General features: G+C 39.5%; 4 pseudogenes; all 4 read left to right on the top strand.

Moving 5' to 3' along the window:
• The first annotated feature begins 2,059 nt into the window (after nucleotides 1-2,059).
• Nucleotides 2,060-2,168, top strand: LOC121281689 (annotated as a pseudogene).
• A 3,206-nt stretch (nucleotides 2,169-5,374) lies between these two features.
• On the top strand, nucleotides 5,375-5,483 carry LOC121281614 (annotated as a pseudogene).
• A 4,824-nt stretch (nucleotides 5,484-10,307) lies between these two features.
• Nucleotides 10,308-10,416, top strand: LOC121281688 (annotated as a pseudogene).
• Nucleotides 10,417-20,516: 10,100 nt separating this feature from the next.
• LOC121281687 lies at nucleotides 20,517-20,625 on the top strand (annotated as a pseudogene).
• Nucleotides 20,626-21,039: the final 414 nt, after the last annotated feature.

The raw sequence follows: 21,039 nt of genomic DNA, 5'->3' as shown, positions 1-21,039 counted from the left end.
GAGTTCAAATCTCACAATGGCAAAACTAGGGGCTTGGCCTAAATAGCCAAGTGGTTATGGTACTGGGTTTGCTATCTCAAGATCAAGAGTTCAAATCTCACAATGGCAAACTATGAAACAATGTAACTTCAACTGAAACAGATGGAAACGGGTTTGTACTCGAAAGAGTTACAATACATGAAGGCTTGGCCTAAATAGCCAAGTGGTTATGGTACTGGGTTTGTAACCCCAAGATCAAGAGTTCAAATCTCACAATGGCAAAACTATGAAACAATATAACCTCATCTGTATAAACAGATGAAGAGTGGTAGCTTTGAAGTGTTGATTCTTTATGCACCAGAGTGGCACAGTGGAAGTGTGCTGGGCCTATAACCCAGAGGTGGATGGATCGAAACCACCCTCTGCTATTTATATACCCACTAAAATAAACGTTGGGCTTGGCCTAAATAGCCAAGTGGTTATGGTACTGGGCTTGTAACCCCAAGATCAGGAGTTCAAATTTCACAATGGCAAACTATGAAACAATGTAACTTCATCTGAATAGGAACAGATGGAAACATGTTTGTACTCAAAAGAGTTACAATACATGAAGGCTTGGCCTAAATAGCCAAGTGGTTATGGTACTGGGTTTGTTAACCCCAAGATCAAGAGTTCAAATCTCACAATGGCAAACTATGAAACAATGTAACTTCATCTGAAACAGATGGAAATGGGTTTGTACTCAAAAGAGTTACAATACATGAAGGCTTGGCCTAAACAGCCAAGTGGTTATGGTACTGGATTTGTAACCCCAAGATCAAGAGTTCAAATCTCACAATGGCAAACTATGAAACAATGTAACTTCATCTGAAACAGATGGAAACGTGTTTGTACTCAAAAGAGTTACAATACATGAAGGCTTGGCCTAAACAGCCAAGTGGTTATGGTACTGGATTTGTAACCCCAAGATCAAGAGTTCAAATCTCACAATGGCAAACTATGAAACAATGTAACTTCATCTGAAACAGATGGAAACAGGTTTACTCAAAAGAGTATCAAGAGTTCAAATCTCACAATGGCAAACTATGAAACAATGGAACTTAATGTGAAACAGATGGAAACGTGTTTGTACTCAAAAGAGTTACAATACATGAAGGCTTGGCCTAAACAGCCAAGTGGTTATGGTACTGGATTTGTAACCCCAAGATCAAGAGTTCAAATCTCACAATGGCAAACTATGAAGCAATGTAACTTCATCTGAAACAGATGGAAACGTGTTTGTACTCGAAAGAGTTACAATACATGAAGGCTTGGCCTAAATAGCCAAGTGGTTATGGGACTGGGTTTGTAACCCTAAGATCAAGAGTTCAAATCTCACAATGGCAAACTATGAAGCAATGTAACTTCATCTGAAACAGATGGAAACGGGTTTGTACTCGAAAGAGTTACAATACATGAAGGCTTGGCCTAAATAGCCAAGTGGTTATGGTACTGGGTTTGTAACCCTAAGATCAAGAGTTCAAATCTCACAATGGCAAAACTATGAAACAATGTAACTTCATCTGAAACAGATGGAAGTGGATTTTGCTTGGCCTAAGTAGCCAAGTGGTTATGGTACTGGGTTTGTAACCCCAAGATCAAGAGTTCAAATCTCACAATGGCAAACTATGAAACAATGTAACTTTATGGCTTGGCCTAAATAGGCAAGTGGTTATGGTACTGGGTTTGCAACCCCAAGATCAAGAGTTCAAATCTCACAATGGCAAACTATGAAACAATGTAACTTCATCTGAAAAACAGATGGAAATGTGTTTGTACTCAAAAGAGTTACAGTACATGAAGGCTTGGCCTAAGTAGCCAAGTGGTTATGGTACTGGGTTTGTAACCCCAAGATCAAGAGTTCAAATCTCACAATGGCAAACTATGAAACAATGTAACTTCATCTGAAACAGATGGAAACGGGTTTGTACTCAAAAGAGTTACAATACATGAAGCAGGCTTGGCCTAAATAGCCAAGTGGTTATGGAACAGGGATTGTAACCCCAAGATCAAGAATTCAAATCTCAGGCAGGCAGCAATTGCCTACGGCCATACTAGTCTGAAAACGCCTGATCTCGGAAGCTAAGCAGACTCAGGCCTGGTTAGTACTTGGATGGGAGACTGCCTGGGAATGCCAGGTGCAGTAGGCTTTGAAAAGGCTTGGCCTAAATAGCCAAGTGGTTATGGTACTGGGTTTGTAACCCCAAGATCAAGAGTTCAAATCTCACAATGGCAAACTATGAAACAAAGTAACTTCATCTGAAACAGATGGAAATGTGTTTGTACTCGAAAGAGTTACAATGATTTGGCTTGGCCTAAATAGCCAAGTGGTTATGGTACTGGGTTTGTAACCCCAAGCTCACGAGTTCAAATCTCACAATGGCAAACTATGAAACAATGTAATTTCATTTGAAACAGATGGAAATGTGTTTGTACTCAAAAGAGTTACACAACATGAAGCAGTCTTGGCCTTAATAGCCAAGTGGTTATGGTACAGGGTTTGTAACCCCAAGATCAAGAATTCAAATCTCACAATGGCAAACTATGGAACAATGTAACTTCATCTGAAACAGATGGAAACGTGTTTTGCTTGGCCTAAATAGCCAAGTGGTTATGGTACTGGGTTTGTAACCCCAAGATCAAGAGTTCAAATCTCACAATGGCAAACTATGAAACAATGTAACTTCATATGAAACAGATGGAAACGGGTTTGTACTCGAAAGAGTTACGTCTTCTTAAAAAAAAACTTAGGCCTAAAAAGCCAAGTGGTTATGGTACTGGGTTTGTAACCCCAAGATCAAGAGTTGAAATCTCACAATGGCAAACTATGAAACAATGTAATTTCATCTGAATAAGAACAGATGGAAACATGTTTGTACTCAAAAGAGTTACAACCCTCTGGGGTCGACAGTTCTAACTCGAAAGAGATACAATACATGAAGCAGGCTTAAAAAACAAAAATAAAAAAAAAAATAAAAAAAAAAATATATGGCTTGGCCTAAATAGCCAAGTGGTTATGGTACTGGGTTTGTAACCCCAAGATCAAGAGTTCAAATCTCACAATGGCAAACTATGTAACTTCATCTGAAACAGATGGAAACGGGTTTGTACTCGAAAGAGTTACAATACATGAAAGCTTGGCCTAAGTAGCCAAGTGGTTATGGTACTGGGTTTGTAACCCCAAGATCAAGAGTTCAAATCTCACAAAGCTTGGCCTAAATAGCCAAGTGGTTATGGTGCTGGGTTTGTAACCCCAAGATCAAGAGTTCAAATCTCACAATGGCTTTATCCCAATTTTGGGCTTGGCCTAAATAGCCAAGTGGTTATGGTACTGGGCTTGTAACCCCAAGATCAAGAGTTCAAATCTCACAATGGCAAACTATGAAACAATGTAACTTCATCTGAAACAGATGGAAACGTGTTTGTACTCGAAAGAGTTACAATACATGAAGGCTTGGCCTAAACAGCCAAGTGGTTATGGTAATGGGTTTGTAACCCCAAGATCAAGAGTTCAAATCTCACAATGGCAAAACAATGAAATGGAAGAGACATTGGCTTGGCCTAAATAGCCAAGTGGTTATTGTACTGGGTTTGTAACCCCAAGATCAAGAGTTCAAATCTCACAATGGCAAACTATGAAACAATGTCACTTCATCTGAATAGGAACAGATGGAAACAGGTTTGTACTCGAAAGAGTTACAATACATGAAGGCTTGGCCTAAATAGCCAAGTGGTTATGGTACTGGGTTTGTAACCCCAAGATCAAGAGTTCAAATCTCACAATGGCAAACTATGAAGCAATGTAACTTCATCTGAAACAGATGGAAATGGGTTTGTACTCGAAAGAGTTACAATACATGAAGGCTTGGCCTAAATAGCCAAGTGGTTATGGTACTGGGTTTGTTAACCCCAAGATCAAGAGTTCAAATCTCACAATGGCAAACTATGAAACAATGTAACTTCATCTGAAACAGATGGAAATGGGTTTGTACTCAAAAGAGTTACAATACATGAAGGCTTGGCCTAAACAGCCAAGTGGTTATGGTACTGGATTTGTAACCCCAAGATCAAGAGTTCAAATCTCACAATGGCAAACTATGAAACAATGTAACTTCATCTGAAACAGATGGAAACGTGTTTGTACTCAAAAGAGTTACAATACATGAAGGCTTGGCGTAAACAGCCAAGTGGTTATGGTACTGGATTTGTAACCCCAAGATCAAGAGTTCAAATCTCACAATGGCAAACTATGAAGCAATGTAACTTCATCTGAAACAGATGGAAACGTGTTTGTACTCGAAAGAGTTACAATACATGAAGGCTTGGCCTAAATAGCCAAGTGGTTATGGGACTGGGTTTGTAACCCCAAGATCAAGAGTTCAAATCTCACAATGGCAAACTATGAAGCAATGTAACTTCATCTGAAACAGATGGAAATGGGTTTGTACTCAAAAGAGTTACAATACATGAAGGCTTGGCCTAAACAGCCAAGTGGTTATGGTACTGGATTTGTAACCCCAAGATCAAGAGTTCAAATCTCACAATGGCAAACTATGAAACAATGTAACTTCATCTGAAACAGATGGAAACAGGTTTACTCAAAAGAGTATCAAGAGTTCAAATCTCACAATGGCAAACTATGAAACAATGTAACTTCATCTGAAACAGATGGAAACGTGTTTGTACTCGAAAGAGTTACAATACATGAAGGCTTGGCCTAAATAGCCAAGTGGTTATGGGACTGGGTTTGTAACCCTAAGATCAAGAGTTCAAATCTCACAATGGCAAACTATGAAGCAATGTAACTTCATCTGAAACAGATGGAAACGGGTTTGTACTCGAAAGAGTTACAATACATGAAGGCTTGGCCTAAATAGCCAAGTGGTTATGGTACTGGGTTTGTAACCCTAAGATCAAGAGTTCAAATCTCACAATGGCAAACTATGAAACAATGTAACTTTATGGCTTGGCCTAAATAGCCAAGTGGTTATGGTACTGGGTTTGCAACCCCAAGATCAAGAGTTCAAATCTCACAATGGCAAACTATGAAACAATGTAACTTCATCTGAAAAACAGATGGAAATGTGTTTGTACTCAAAAGAGTTACAGTACATGAAGGCTTGGCCTAAGTAGCCAAGTGGTTATGGTACTGGGTTTGTAACCCCAAGATCAAGAGTTCAAATCTCACAATGGCAAACTATGAAACAATGTAACTTCATCTGAAACAGATGGAAACGGGTTTGTACTCAAAAGAGTTACAATACATGAAGCAGGCTTGGCCTAAATAGCCAAGTGGTTATGGAACAGGGATTGTAACCCCAAGATCAAGAATTCAAATCTCAGGCAGGCAGCAATTGAAAACGGCCATACTAGTCTGAAAACGCCTGATCTCGGAAGCTCAGCAGACTCAGGCCTGGTTAGTACTTGGATGGGAGACTGCCTGGGAATGCCAGGTGCAGTAGGCTTTGAAAAGGCTTGGCCTAAATAGCCAAGTGGTTATGGTACTGGGTTTGTAACCCCAAGATCAAGAGTTCAAATCTCACAATGGCAAACTATGAAACAAAGTAACTTCATCTGAAACAGATGGAAATGTGTTTGTACTCGAAAGAGTTACAATGATTTGGCTTGGCCTAAATAGCCAAGTGGTTATGGTACTGGGTTTGTAACCCCAAGCTCACGAGTTCAAATCTCACAATGGCAAACTATGAAACAATGTAATTTCATTTGAAACAGATGGAAATGTGTTTGTACTCAAAAGAGTTACACAACATGAAGCAGTCTTGGCCTTAATAGCCAAGTGGTTATGGTACAGGGTTTGTAACCCCAAGATCAAGAATTCAAATCTCACAATGGCAAACTATGGAACAATGTAACTTCATCTGAAACAGATGGAAACGTGTTTTGCTTGGCCTAAATAGCCAAGTGGTTATGGTACTGGGTTTGTAACCCCAAGATCAAGAGTTCAAATCTCACAATGGCAAACTATGAAACAATGTAACTTCATATGAAACAGATGGAAACGGGTTTGTACTCGAAAGAGTTACGTCTTCTTAAAAAAAAACTTAGGCCTAAAAAGCCAAGTGGTTATGGTACTGGGTTTGTAACCCCAAGATCAAGAGTTGAAATCTCACAATGGCAAACTATGAAACAATGTAATTTCATCTGAATAAGAACAGATGGAAACATGTTTGTACTCAAAAGAGTTACAACCCTCTGGGGTCGACAGTTCTAACTCGAAAGAGATACAATACATGAAGCAGGCTTAAAAAACAAAAATAAAAAAAAAAATAAAAAAAAAAATATATGGCTTGGCCTAAATAGCCAAGTGGTTATGGTACTGGGTTTGTAACCCCAAGATCAAGAGTTCAAATCTCACAATGGCAAACTATGTAACTTCATCTGAAACAGATGGAAACGGGTTTGTACTCGAAAGAGTTACAATACATGAAAGCTTGGCCTAAGTAGCCAAGTGGTTATGGTACTGGGTTTGTAACCCCAAGATCAAGAGTTCAAATCTCACAAAGCTTGGCCTAAATAGCCAAGTGGTTATGGTGCTGGGTTTGTAACCCCAAGATCAAGAGTTCAAATCTCACAATGGCTTTATCCCAATTTTGGGCTTGGCCTAAATAGCCAAGTGGTTATGGTACTGGGCTTGTAACCCCAAGATCAAGAGTTCAAATCTCACAATGGCAAACTATGAAACAATGTAACTTCATCTGAAACAGATGGAAACGTGTTTGTACTCGAAAGAGTTACAATACATGAAGGCTTGGCCTAAACAGCCAAGTGGTTATGGTAATGGGTTTGTAACCCCAAGATCAAGAGTTCAAATCTCACAATGGCAAAACAATGAAATGGAAGAGACATTGGCTTGGCCTAAATAGCCAAGTGGTTATTGTACTGGGTTTGTAACCCCAAGATCAAGAGTTCAAATCTCACAATGGCAAACTATGAAACAATGTCACTTCATCTGAATAGGAACAGATGGAAACAGGTTTGTACTCGAAAGAGTTACAATACATGAAGGCTTGGCCTAAACAGCCAAGTGGTTATGGTACTGGATTTGTAACCCTAAGATCAAGAGTTCAAATCTCACAATGGCAAAACTATGAAACAATGTAACTTCATCTGAAACAGATGGAAGTGGATTTTGCTTGGCCTAAGTAGCCAAGTGGTTATGGTAATGGGTTTGTAACCCCAAGATCAAGAGTTCAAATCTCACAATGGCAAACTATGAAACAATGTAACTTCATCTGAAACAGATGGAAACGGGTTTGTACTCGAAAGAGTTACAATACATGAAGGCTTGGCCTAAACAGCCAAGTGGTTATGGTACTGGGTTTGTAACCCCAAGATCAAGAGTTCAAATCTCACAATGGCAAACTATGAAGCAATGTAACTTCATCTGAAACAGATGGAAACGTGTTTGTACTCAAAAGAGTTACAATACATGAAGGCTTGGCCTAAATAGCCAAGTGGTTATGGTACTGGGTTTGTAACCCCAAGATCAAGAGTTCAAATCTCACAATGGCAAACTATGAAGCAATGTAACTTCATCTGAAACAGATGGAAACGGGTTTGTACTCGAAAGAGTTACAATACATGAAGGCTTGGCCTAAATAGCCAAGTGGTTATGGCACTGGGTTTGTAACCCTAAGATCAAGAGTTCAAATCTCACAATGGCAAAACTATGAAACAATGTAACTTCATCTGAAACAGATGGAAGTGGATTTTGCTTGGCCTAAGTAGCCAAGTGGTTATGGTAATGGGTTTGTAACCCCAAGATCAAGAGTTCAAATCTCACAATGGCAAACTATGAAACAATGTAACTTCATCTGAAACAGATGGAAACGGGTTTGTACTCGAAAGAGCTACAATACATGAAGGCTTGGCCTAAACAGCCAAGTGGTTATGGTACTGGGTTTGTAACCCCAAGATCAAGAGTTCAAATTTCACAATGGCAAACTATGAAGCAATGTAACTTCATCTGAAACAGATGGAAACGGGTTTGTACTCGAAAGAGTTACAATACATGAAGGCTTGGCCTAAGTAGCCAAGTGGTTATGGTACTGGGTTTATAACCCCAAGATCAAGAGTTCAAATCTCACACTGGTAAACTATGAAACAATGTAACTTCATGTGAAACAGATGGAAACAGGTTTGTACTCGAAAGAGTTACAATACATGAAGCAGGCTTGGCCTAAGTAGCCAAGTGGTTATGGTACTGGGTTTATAACCCCAAGATCAAGAGTTCAAATCTCACAATGGCAAACTATGAAACAATGTAACTTCATCTGAAACAGATGGAAACAGGTTTACTCAAAAGAGTATCAAGAGTTCAAATCTCACAATGGCAAACTATGAAAAACTATGAACATAAATTTACTCAGCATCCAATCACAAATTGCAATTCCTTTATCGCCAGTTTCGCTTGGCCTAAATAGCCAAGTGGTTATGGTACTGGGTTTGTAACCCCCAGATCAAGAGTTCAAATCTCACAATGGCGTTAAAAATATTCATACCGTGAATGAATTTAGCTTGGCCTAAATAGCCAAGTGGTTATGGTACTGGGTTTGTAACCCCAAGATCAAGAGTTCAAATCTCACAATGGCAAAACTATGAAACAATGTAACTTCATCTGAAACAGATGGAAACGGGTTTGTACTCGAAAGAGCTACAATACATGAAGGCTTGGCCTAAACAGCCAAGTGGTTATGGTACTGGGTTTGTAACCCCAAAATCAAGAGTTCAAATCTCACAATGGCAAACTATGAAGCAATGTAACTTCATCTGAAACAGATGGAAACGGGTTTGTACTCGAAAGAGTTACAATACATGAAGGCTTGGCCTAAACAGCCAAGTGGTTATGGTAATGGGTTTGTAACCCCAAGATCAAGAGTTCAAATCTCACAATGGCAAAACAATGAAATGGAAGAGACATTGGCTTGGCCTAAATAGCCAAGTGGTTATTGTACTGGGTTTGTAACCCCAAGATCAAGAGTTCAAATCTCACAATGGCAAACTATGAAACAATGTCACTTCATCTGAATAGGAACAGATGGAAACAGGTTTGTACTCGAAAGAGTTACAATACATGAAGGCTTGGCCTAAATAGCCAAGTGGTTATGGTACTGGGTTTGTAACCCCAAGATCAAGAGTTCAAATCTCACAATGGCAAACTATGAAGCAATGTAACTTCATCTGAAACAGATGGAAATGGGTTTGTACTCGAAAGAGTTACATTACATGAAGGCTTGGCCTAAATAGCCAAGTGGTTATGGTACTGGGTTTGTTAACCCCAAGATCAAGAGTTCAAATCTCACAATGGCAAACTATGAAACAATGTAACTTCATCTGAAACAGATGGAAATGGGTTTGTACTCAAAAGAGTTACAATACATGAAGGCTTGGCCTAAACAGCCAAGTGGTTATGGTACTGGATTTGTAACCCCAAGATCAAGAGTTCAAATCTCACAATGGCAAACTATGAAACAATGTAACTTCATCTGAAACAGATGGAAACAGGTTTACTCAAAAGAGTATCAAGAGTTCAAATCTCACAATGGCAAACTATGAAACAATGTAACTTCATCTGAAACAGATGGAAACGTGTTTGTACTCGAAAGAGTTACAATACATGAAGGCTTGGCCTAAATAGCCAAGTGGTTATGGGACTGGGTTTGTAACCCTAAGATCAAGAGTTCAAATCTCACAATGGCAAACTATGAAGCAATGTAACTTCATCTGAAACAGATGGAAACGGGTTTGTACTCGAAAGAGTTACAATACATGAAGGCTTGGCCTAAATAGCCAAGTGGTTATGGTACTGGGTTTGTAACCCTAAGATCAAGAGTTCAAATCTCACAATGGCAAACTATGAAACAATGTAACTTTATGGCTTGGCCTAAATAGCCAAGTGGTTATGGTACTGGGTTTGCAACCCCAAGATCAAGAGTTCAAATCTCACAATGGCAAACTATGAAACAATGTAACTTCATCTGAAAAACAGATGGAAATGTGTTTGTACTCAAAAGAGTTACAGTACATGAAGGCTTGGCCTAAGTAGCCAAGTGGTTATGGTACTGGGTTTGTAACCCCAAGATCAAGAGTTCAAATCTCACAATGGCAAACTATGAAACAATGTAACTTCATCTGAAACAGATGGAAACGGGTTTGTACTCAAAAGAGTTACAATACATGAAGCAGGCTTGGCCTAAATAGCCAAGTGGTTATGGAACAGGGATTGTAACCCCAAGATCAAGAATTCAAATCTCAGGCAGGCAGCAATTGCCTACGGCCATACTAGTCTGAAAACGCCTGATCTCGGAAGCTAAGCAGACTCAGGCCTGGTTAGTACTTGGATGGGAGACTGCCTGGGAATGCCAGGTGCAGTAGGCTTTGAAAAGGCTTGGCCTAAATAGCCAAGTGGTTATGGTACTGGGTTTGTAACCCCAAGATCAAGAGTTCAAATCTCACAATGGCAAACTATGAAACAAAGTAACTTCATCTGAAACAGATGGAAATGTGTTTGTACTGAAAGAGTTACAATGATTTGGCTTGGCCTAAATAGCCAAGTGGTTATGGTACTGGGTTTGTAACCCCAAGCTCACGAGTTCAAATCTCACAATGGCAAACTATGAAACAATGTAATTTCATTTGAAACAGATGGAAATGTGTTTGTACTCAAAAGAGTTACACAACATGAAGCAGTCTTGGCCTTAATAGCCAAGTGGTTATGGTACAGGGTTTGTAACCCCAAGATCAAGAATTCAAATCTCACAATGGCAAACTATGGAACAATGTAACTTCATCTGAAACAGATGGAAACGTGTTTTGCTTGGCCTAAATAGCCAAGTGGTTATGGTACTGGGTTTGTAACCCCAAGATCAAGAGTTCAAATCTCACAATGGCAAACTATGAAACAATGTAACTTCATATGAAACAGATGGAAACGGGTTTGTACTCGAAAGAGTTACGTCTTCTTAAAAAAAAACTTAGGCCTAAAAAGCCAAGTGGTTATGGTACTGGGTTTGTAACCCCAAGATCAAGAGTTGAAATCTCACAATGGCAAACTATGAAACAATGTAATTTCATCTGAATAAGAACAGATGGAAACATGTTTGTACTCAAAAGAGTTACAACCCTCTGGGGTCGACAGTTCTAACTCGAAAGAGATACAATACATGAAGCAGGCTTAAAAAACAAAAATAAAAAAAAAAATAAAAAAAAAAATATATGGCTTGGCCTAAATAGCCAAGTGGTTATGGTACTGGGTTTGTAACCCCAAGATCAAGAGTTCAAATCTCACAATGGCAAACTATGTAACTTCATCTGAAACAGATGGAAACGGGTTTGTACTCGAAAGAGTTACAATACATGAAAGCTTGGTCTAAGTAGCCAAGTGGTTATGGTACTGGGTTTGTAACCCCAAGATCAAGAGTTCAAATCTCACAAAGCTTGGCCTAAATAGCCAAGTGGTTATGGTGCTGGGTTTGTAACCCCAAGATCAAGAGTTCAAATCTCACAATGGCTTTATCCCAATTTTGGGCTTGGCCTAAATAGCCAAGTGGTTATGGTACTGGGCTTGTAACCCCAAGATCAAGAGTTCAAATCTCACAATGGCAAACTGTGAAACAATGTAACTTCATCTGAAACAGATGGAAACGTGTTTGTACTCGAAAGAGTTACAATACATGAAGGCTTGGCCTAAACAGCCAAGTGGTTATGGTAATGGGTTTGTAACCCCAAGATCAAGAGTTCAAATCTCACAATGGCAAAACAATGAAATGGAAGAGACATTGGCTTGGCCTAAATAGCCAAGTGGTTATTGTACTGGGTTTGTAACCCCAAGATCAAGAGTTCAAATCTCACAATGGCAAACTATGAAACAATGTCACTTCATCTGAATAGGAACAGATGGAAACAGGTTTGTACTCGAAAGAGTTACAATACATGAAGGCTTGGCCTAAACAGCCAAGTGGTTATGGTACTGGATTTGTAACCCCAAGATCAAGAGTTCAAATCTCACAATGGCAAAACTATGAAACAATGTAACTTCATCTGAAACAGATGGAAGTGGATTTTGCTTGGCCTAAGTAGCCAAGTGGTTATGGTAATGGGTTTGTAACCCCAAGATCAAGAGTTCAAATCTCACAATGGCAAACTATGAAACAATGTAACTTCATCTGAAACAGATGGAAACGGGTTTGTACTCGAAAGAGTTACAATACATGAAGGCTTGGCCTAAACAGCCAAGTGGTTATGGTACTGGGTTTGTAACCCCAAGATCAAGAGTTCAAATCTCACAATGGCAAACTATGAAGCAATGTAACTTCATCTGAAACAGATGGAAACGTGTTTGTACTCAAAAGAGTTACAATACATGAAGGCTTGGCCTAAATAGCCAAGTGGTTATGGTACTGGGTTTGTAACCCCAAGATCAAGAGTTCAAATCTCACAATGGCAAACTATGAAGCAATGTAACTTCATCTGAAACAGATGGAAACGGGTTTGTACTCGAAAGAGTTACAATACATGAAGGCTTGGCCTAAATAGCCAAGTGGTTATGGCACTGGGTTTGTAACCCTAAGATCAAGAGTTCAAATCTCACAATGGCAAAACTATGAAACAATGTAACTTCATCTGAAACAGATGGAAGTGGATTTTGCTTGGCCTAAGTAGCCAAGTGGTTATGGTAATGGGTTTGTAACCCCAAGATCAAGAGTTCAAATCTCACAATGGCAAACTATGAAACAATGTAACTTCATCTGAAACAGATGGAAACGGGTTTGTACTCGAAAGAGCTACAATACATGAAGGCTTGGCCTAAACAGCCAAGTGGTTATGGTACTGGGTTTGTAACCCCAAGATCAAGAGTTCAAATTTCACAATGGCAAACTATGAAGCAATGTAACTTCATCTGAAACAGATGGAAACGGGTTTGTACTCGAAAGAGTTACAATACATGAAGGCTTGGCCTAAGTAGCCAAGTGGTTATGGTACTGGGTTTATAACCCCAAGATCAAGAGTTCAAATCTCACACTGGTAAACTATGAAACAATGTAACTTCATGTGAAACAGATGGAAACAGGTTTGTACTCGAAAGAGTTACAATACATGAAGCAGGCTTGGCCTAAGTAGCCAAGTGGTTATGGTACTGGGTTTATAACCCCAAGATCAAGAGTTCAAATCTCACAATGGCAAACTATGAAACAATGTAACTTCATCTGAAACAGATGGAAACAGGTTTACTCAAAAGAGTATCAAGAGTTCAAATCTCACAATGGCAAACTATGAAAAACTATGAACATAAATTTACTCAGCATCCAATCACAAATTGCAATTCCTTTATCGCCAGTTTCGCTTGGCCTAAATAGCCAAGTGGTTATGGTACTGGGTTTGTAACCCCCAGATCAAGAGTTCAAATCTCACAATGGCGTTAAAAATATTCATACCGTGAATGAATTTAGCTTGGCCTAAATAGCCAAGTGGTTATGGTACTGGGTTTGTAACCCCAAGATCAAGAGTTCAAATCTCACAATGGCAAAACTATGAAACAATGTAACTTCATCTGAAACAGATGGAAACGGGTTTGTACTCGAAAGAGCTACAATACATGAAGGCTTGGCCTAAACAGCCAAGTGGTTATGGTACTGGGTTTGTAACCCCAAAATCAAGAGTTCAAATCTCACAATGGCAAACTATGAAGCAATGTAACTTCATCTGAAACAGATGGAAACGGGTTTGTACTCGAAAGAGTTACAATACATGAAGGCTTGGCCTAAATAGCCAAGTGGTTATGGTACTGGGTTTGTAACCCTAAGATCAAGAGTTCAAATCTCACAATGGCAAACTATGAAAAAATGTAACTTCATCTGAAACAGATGGAAACGGGTTTGTACTCGAAAGAGCTACAATACATGAAGGCTTGGCCTAAACAGCCAAGTGGTTATGGTACTGGGTTTGTAACCCCAAGATCAAGAGTTCAAATCTCACAATGGCAAACTATGAAGCAATGTAACTTCATCTGAAACAGATGGAAACGGGTTTGTACTCGAAAGAGTTACAATACATGAAGGCTTGGCCTAAGTAGCCAAGTGGTTATGGTACTGGGTTTATAACCCCAAGATCAAGAGTTCAAATCTCACACTGGTAAACTATGAAACAATGTAACTTCATGTGAAACAGATGGAAACGGGTTTGTACTCGAAAGAGTTACAATACATGAAGCAGGCTTGGCCTAAGTAGCCAAGTGGTTATGGTACTGGGTTTATAACCCCAAGATCAAGAGTTCAAATCTCACAATGGCAAACTATGAAACAATGTAACTTCATCTGAAACAGATGGAAACAGGTTTACTCAAAAGAGTATCAAGAGTTCAAATCTCACAATGGCAAACTATGAAAAACTATGAACATAAATTTACTCAGCATCCAGTCACAAATTGCAATTCCTTTATCGCCAGTTTCGCTTGGCCTAAATAGCTAAGTGGGTATGGTACTGGGTTTGTAACCCCAGGATCAAGAGTTCAAATCTCACAATGGCAAACTATGAAACAATGTAACTTCGCCTGAAACAGATGGAAACGTGTTTGTACTCGAAAGAGTTACACCTGTGGCTTGGCCTAAATAGCCAAGTGGTTATGGTACTGGGTTTGTAACCCCAAGATCAAGAGTTCAAATCTCACAATGGGAAACAATGTGACTTCATCTGAAACAGATGGGAACGGGTTTGTACTCGAAAGAGTTACAATACATGAAGGCTTGGCCTAAGTAGCCAAGTGGTTATGGTACTGGGTTTATAACCCCAAGATCAAGAGTTCAAATCTCACACTGGTAAACTATGAAACAATGTAACTTCATCTGAAACAGATGGAAACAGGTTTGTACTCGAAAGAGTTACAATACATGAAGCAGGCTTGGCCTAAGTAGCCAAGTGGTTATGGTACTGGGTTTATAACCCCAAGATCAAGAGTTCAAATCTCACAATAGCAAACTATGAAACAATATAACCTCATCTGTATAAACAGATGAAGAGTGGTAGCTTTGAAGTGTTGATTCTTTATGCACCAGAGTGGCACAGTGGAAGTGTGCCGGGCCTATAACCCAGAGGTGGATGGATCGAAACCACCCTCTGCTATTTATATACCCACTAAAATAAACGTTGGGCTTGGCCTAAATAGCCAAGTGGTTATGGTACTGGGTTTGTAACCCCAAGATCAAGAGTTCAAATCTCACAATGGCAAACTATGAAGCAATGTAACTTCATCTGAAACAGATGGAAACGGGTTTGTACTCGAAAGAGTTACAATACATGAAGGCTTGGCCTAAATAGCCAAGTGGTTATGGTACTGGGTTTGTTAACCCCAAGATCAAGAGTTCAAATCTCACAATGGCAAAACTAGGGGCTTGGCCTAAATAGCCAAGTGGTTATGGTACTGGGTTTGCTATCTCAAGATCAAGAGTTCAAATCTCACAATGGCAAACTATGAAACAATGTAACTTCAACTGAAACAGATGGAAACGGGTTTGTACTCGAAAGAGTTACAATACATGAAGGCTTGGCCTAAATAGCCAAGTGGTTATGGTACTGGGTTTGTAACCCCAAGATCAAGAGTTCAAATCTCACAATGGCAAAACTATGAAACAATATAACCTCATCTGTATAAACAGATGAAGAGTGGTAGCTTTGAAGTGTTGATTCTTTATGCACCAGAGTGGCACAGTGGAAGTGTGCTGGGCCTATAACCCAGAGGTGGATGGATCGAAACCACCCTCTGCTATTTATATACCCACTAAAATAAACGTTGGGCTTGGCCTAAATAGCCAAGTGGTTATGGTACTGGGCTTGTAACCCCAAGATCAGGAGTTCAAATTTCACAATGGCAAACTATGAAACAATGTAACTTCAACTGAATAGGAACAGATGGAAACATGTTTGTACTCAAAAGAGTTACAATACATGAAGGCTTGGCCTAAATAGCCAAGTGGTTATGGTACTGGGTTTGTAACCCCAAGATCAAGAGTTCAAATCTCACAATGGCAAACTATGAAGCAATGTAACTTCATCTGAAACAGATGGAAACGGGTTTGTACTCGAAAGAGTTACAATACATGAAGGCTTGGCCTAAATAGCCAAGTGGTTATGGTACTGGGTTTGTTAACCCCAAGATCAAGAGTTCAAATCTCACAATGGCAAACTATGAAACAATGTAACTTCATCTGAAACAGATGGAAATGGGTTTGTACTCAAAAGAGTTACAATACATGAAGGCTTGGCCTAAACAGCCAAGTGGTTATGGTACTGGATTTGTAACCCCAAGATCAAGAGTTCAAATCTCACAATGGCAAACTATGAAACAATGTAACTTCATCTGAAACAGATGGAAACGTGTTTGTACTCAAAAGAGTTACAATACATGAAGGCTTGGCCTAAACAGCCAAGTGGTTATGGTACTGGATTTGTAAAACCAAGATCAAGAGTTCAAATCTCACAATGGCAAACTATGAAGCAATGTAACTTCATCTGAAACAGATGGAAACGTGTTTGTACTCGAAAGAGTTACAATACATGAAGGCTTGGCCTAAATAGCCAAGTGGTTATGGGACTGGGTTTGTAACCCCAAGATCAAGAGTTCAAATCTCACAATGGCAAACTATGAAGCAATGTAACTTCATCTGAAACAGATGGAAATGGGTTTGTACTCAAAAGAGTTACAATACATGAAGGCTTGGCCTAAACAGCCAAGTGGTTATGGTACTGGATTTGTAACCCCAAGATCAAGAGTTCAAATCTCACAATGGCAAACTATGAAACAATGTAACTTCATCTGAAACAGATGGAAACAGGTTTACTCAAAAGAGTATCAAGAGTTCAAATCTCACAATGGCAAACTATGAAACAATGTAACTTCATCTGAAACAGATGGAAACGTGTTTGTACTCAAAAGAGTTACAATACATGAAGGCTTGGCCTAAACAGCCAAGTGGTTATGGTACTGGATTTGTAACCCCAAGATCAAGAGTTCAAATCTCACAATGGCAAACTATGAAGCAATGTAACTTCATCTGAAACAGATGGAAACGTGTTTGTACTCGAAAGAGTTACAATACATGAAGGCTTGGCCTAAATAGCCAAGTGGTTATGGGACTGGGTTTGTAACCCTAAGATCAAGAGTTCAAATCTCACAATGGCAAAACTATGAAACAATGTAACTTCATCTGAAACAGATGGAAGTGGATTTTGCTTGGCCTAAGTAGCCAAGTGGTTATGGTACTGGGTTTGTAACCCCAAGATCAAGAGTTCAAATCTCACAATGGCAAAACTATGAAACAACGTAACTTTATAGCTTGGCCTAAATAGCCAAGTGGTTATGGTACTGGGTTTGTAACCCCAAGATCAAGAGTTCAAATCTCACAATGGCAAACTATGAAACAATGTAACTTCATCTGAAACAGATGGAAACGGGTTTGTACTCGAAAGAGTTACAATACATGAAGCTTGGCCTAAATAGCCAAGTGGTTATGGGACTGGGTTTGTAAACCCAAGATCAAGAGTTCAAATCTCACAATGGCAAACTATGAAACAATGTAACATCATCTGAATAGGAACAGATGGAAACGTGTTTGTACTCGAAAGAGCTACAATACATGAAGGCTTGGCCTAAATAGCCAAGTGGTTATGGTACTGGGTTTGTAACCCCAAGATCAAGAGTTCAAATCTCACAATGGCAAAACTATGAAACAACGTAACTTTATAGCTTGGCCTAAATAGCCAAGTGGTTATGGTACTGGGTTTGTAACCCCAAGATCAAGAGTTCAAATCTCACAATGGCAAACTATGAAACAATGTAACTTCATCTGAAACAGATGGAAACGGGTTTGTACTCGAAAGAGTTACAATACATGAAGCTTGGCCTAAATAGCCAAGTGGTTATGGTACTGGGTTTGTAACCCCAAGATCAAGAGTTCAAATCTCACAATGGCAAACTATGAAACAATGTAACCTCATCTGAATGGGAACAGATGGAAACGTGTTTGTACTCGAAAGAGCGACAATACATGAAGGCTTGGCCTAAATAGCCAAGTGGTTATGGTACTGGGTTTGTAACCCCAAGATCAAGAGTTCAAATCTCACAATGGCAAAACTATGAAACAATATAACCTCATCTGTATAAACAGATGAAGAGTGGTAGCTTTGAAGTGTTGATTCTTTATGCACCAGAGTGGCACAGTGGAAGTGTGCTGGGCCTATAACCCAGAGGTGGATGGATCGAAACCACCCTCTGCTATTTATATACCCACTAAAATAAACGTTGGGCTTGGCCTAAATAGCCAAGTGGTTATGGTACTGGGTTTGTAACCCCAAGATCAAGAGTTCAAATCTCACAATGGCAAACTATGAAGCAATGTAACTTCATCTGAAACAGATGGAAACGGGTTTGTACTCGAAAGAGTTACAATACATGAAGGCTTGGCCTAAATAGCCAAGTGGTTATGGTACTGGGTTTGTTAACCCCAAGATCAAGAGTTCAAATCTCACAATGGCAAAACTAGGGGCTTGGCCTAAATAGCCAAGTGGTTATGGTACTGGGTTTGCTATCTCAAGATCAAGAGTTCAAATCTCACAATGGCAAACTATGAAACAATGTAACTTCAACTGAAACAGATGGAAACGGGTTTGTACTCGAAAGAGTTACAATACATGAAGGCTTGGCCTAAATAGCCAAGTGGTTATGGTACTGGGTTTGTAACCCCAAGATCAAGAGTTCAAATCTCACAATGGCAAAACTATGAAACAATATAACCTCATCTGTATAAACAGATGAAGAGTGGTAGCTTTGAAGTGTTGATTCTTTATGCACCAGAGTGGCACAGTGGAAGTGTGCTGGGCCTATAACCCAGAGGTGGATGGATCGAAACCACCCTCTGCTATTTATATACCCACTAAAATAAACGTTGGGCTTGGCCTAAATAGCCAAGTGGTTATGGTACTGGGCTTGTAACCCCAAGATCAGGAGTTCAAATTTCACAATGGCAAACTATGAAACAATGTAACTTCATCTGAATAGGAACAGATGGAAACATGTTTGTACTCAAAAGAGTTACAATACATGAAGGCTTGGCCTAAATAGCCAAGTGGTTATGGTACTGGGTTTGTAACCCCAAGATCAAGAGTTCAAATCTCACAATGGCAAACTATGAAGCAATGTAACTTCATCTGAAACAGATGGAAACGGGTTTGTACTCGAAAGAGTTACAATACATGAAGGCTTGGCCTAAATAGCCAAGTGGTTATGGTACTGGGTTTGTTAACCCCAAGATCAAGAGTTCAAATCTCACAATGGCAAACTATGAAACAATGTAACTTCATCTGAAACAGATGGAAATGGGTTTGTACTCAAAAGAGTTACAATACATGAAGGCTTGGCCTAAACAGCCAAGTGGTTATGGTACTGGATTTGTAACCCCAAGATCAAGAGTTCAAATCTCACAATGGCAAACTATGAAACAATGTAACTTCATCTGAAACAGATGGAAACGTGTTTGTACTCAAAAGAGTTACAATACATGAAGGCTTGGCCTAAACAGCCAAGTGGTTATGGTACTGGATTTGTAACCCCAAGATCAAGAGTTCAAATCTCACAATGGCAAACTATGAAGCAATGTAACTTCATCTGAAACAGATGGAAACGTGTTTGTACTCGAAAGAGTTACAATACATGAAGGCTTGGCCTAAATAGCCAAGTGGTTATGGGACTGGGTTTGTAACCCTAAGATCAAGAGTTCAAATCTCACAATGGCAAACTATGAAGCAATGTAACTTCATCTGAAACAGATGGAAACGGGTTTGTACTCGAAAGAGTTACAATACATGAAGGCTTGGCCTAAATAGCCAAGTGGTTATGGTACTGGGTTTGTAACCCTAAGATCAAGAGTTCAAATCTCACAATGGCAAAACTATGAAACAATGTAACTTCATCTGAAACAGATGGAAGTGGATTTTGCTTGGCCTAAGTAGCCAAGTGGTTATGGTACTGGGTTTGTAACCCCAAGATCAAGAGTTCAAATCTCACAATGGCAAACTATGAAACAATGTAACTTTATGGCTTGGCCTAAATAGCCAAGTGGTTATGGTACTGGGTTTGCAACCCCAAGATCAAGAGTTCAAATCTCACAATGGCAAACTATGAAACAATGTAACTTCATCTGAAAAACAGATGGAAATGTGTTTGTACTCAAAAGAGTTACAGTACATGAAGGCTTGGCCTAAGTAGCCAAGTGGTTATGGTACTGGGTTTGTAACCCCAAGATCAAGAGTTCAAATCTCACAATGGCAAACTATGAAACAATGTAACTTCATCTGAAACAGATGGAAACGGGTTTGTACTCAAAAGAGTTACAATACATGAAGCAGGCTTGGCCTAAATAGCCAAGTGGTTATGGAACAGGGATTGTAACCCCAAGATCAAGAATTCAAATCTCAGGCAGGCAGCAATTGCCTACGGCCATACTAGTCTGAAAACGCCTGATCTCGGAAGCTAAGCAGACTCAGGCCTGGTTAGTACTTGGATGGGAGACTGCCTGGGAATGCCAGGTGCAGTAGGCTTTGAAAAGGCTTGGCCTAAATAGCCAAGTGGTTATGGTACTGGGTTTGTAACCCCAAGATCAAGAGTTCAAATCTCACAATGGCAAACTATGAAACAAAGTAACTTCATCTGAAACAGATGGAAATGTGTTTGTACTCGAAAGAGTTACAATGATTTGGCTTGGCCTAAATAGCCAAGTGGTTATGGTACTGGGTTTGTAACCCCAAGCTCACGAGTTCAAATCTCACAATGGCAAACTATGAAACAATGTAATTTCATTTGAAACAGATGGAAATGTGTTTGTACTCAAAAGAGTTACACAACATGAAGCAGTCTTGGCCTTAATAGCCAAGTGGTTATGGTACAGGGTTTGTAACCCCAAGATCAAGAATTCAAATCTCACAATGGCAAACTATGGAACAATGTAACTTCAT

This window comes from Carcharodon carcharias, chromosome 8 (genome assembly GCF_017639515.1).
Source record: "Carcharodon carcharias isolate sCarCar2 chromosome 8, sCarCar2.pri, whole genome shotgun sequence".
NCBI classification, from domain to species: domain Eukaryota; kingdom Metazoa; phylum Chordata; class Chondrichthyes; order Lamniformes; family Lamnidae; genus Carcharodon; species Carcharodon carcharias.
Note: the sequence above shows the minus strand (reverse complement) of the source record. Positions and strands in the feature narration are given on the sequence as shown.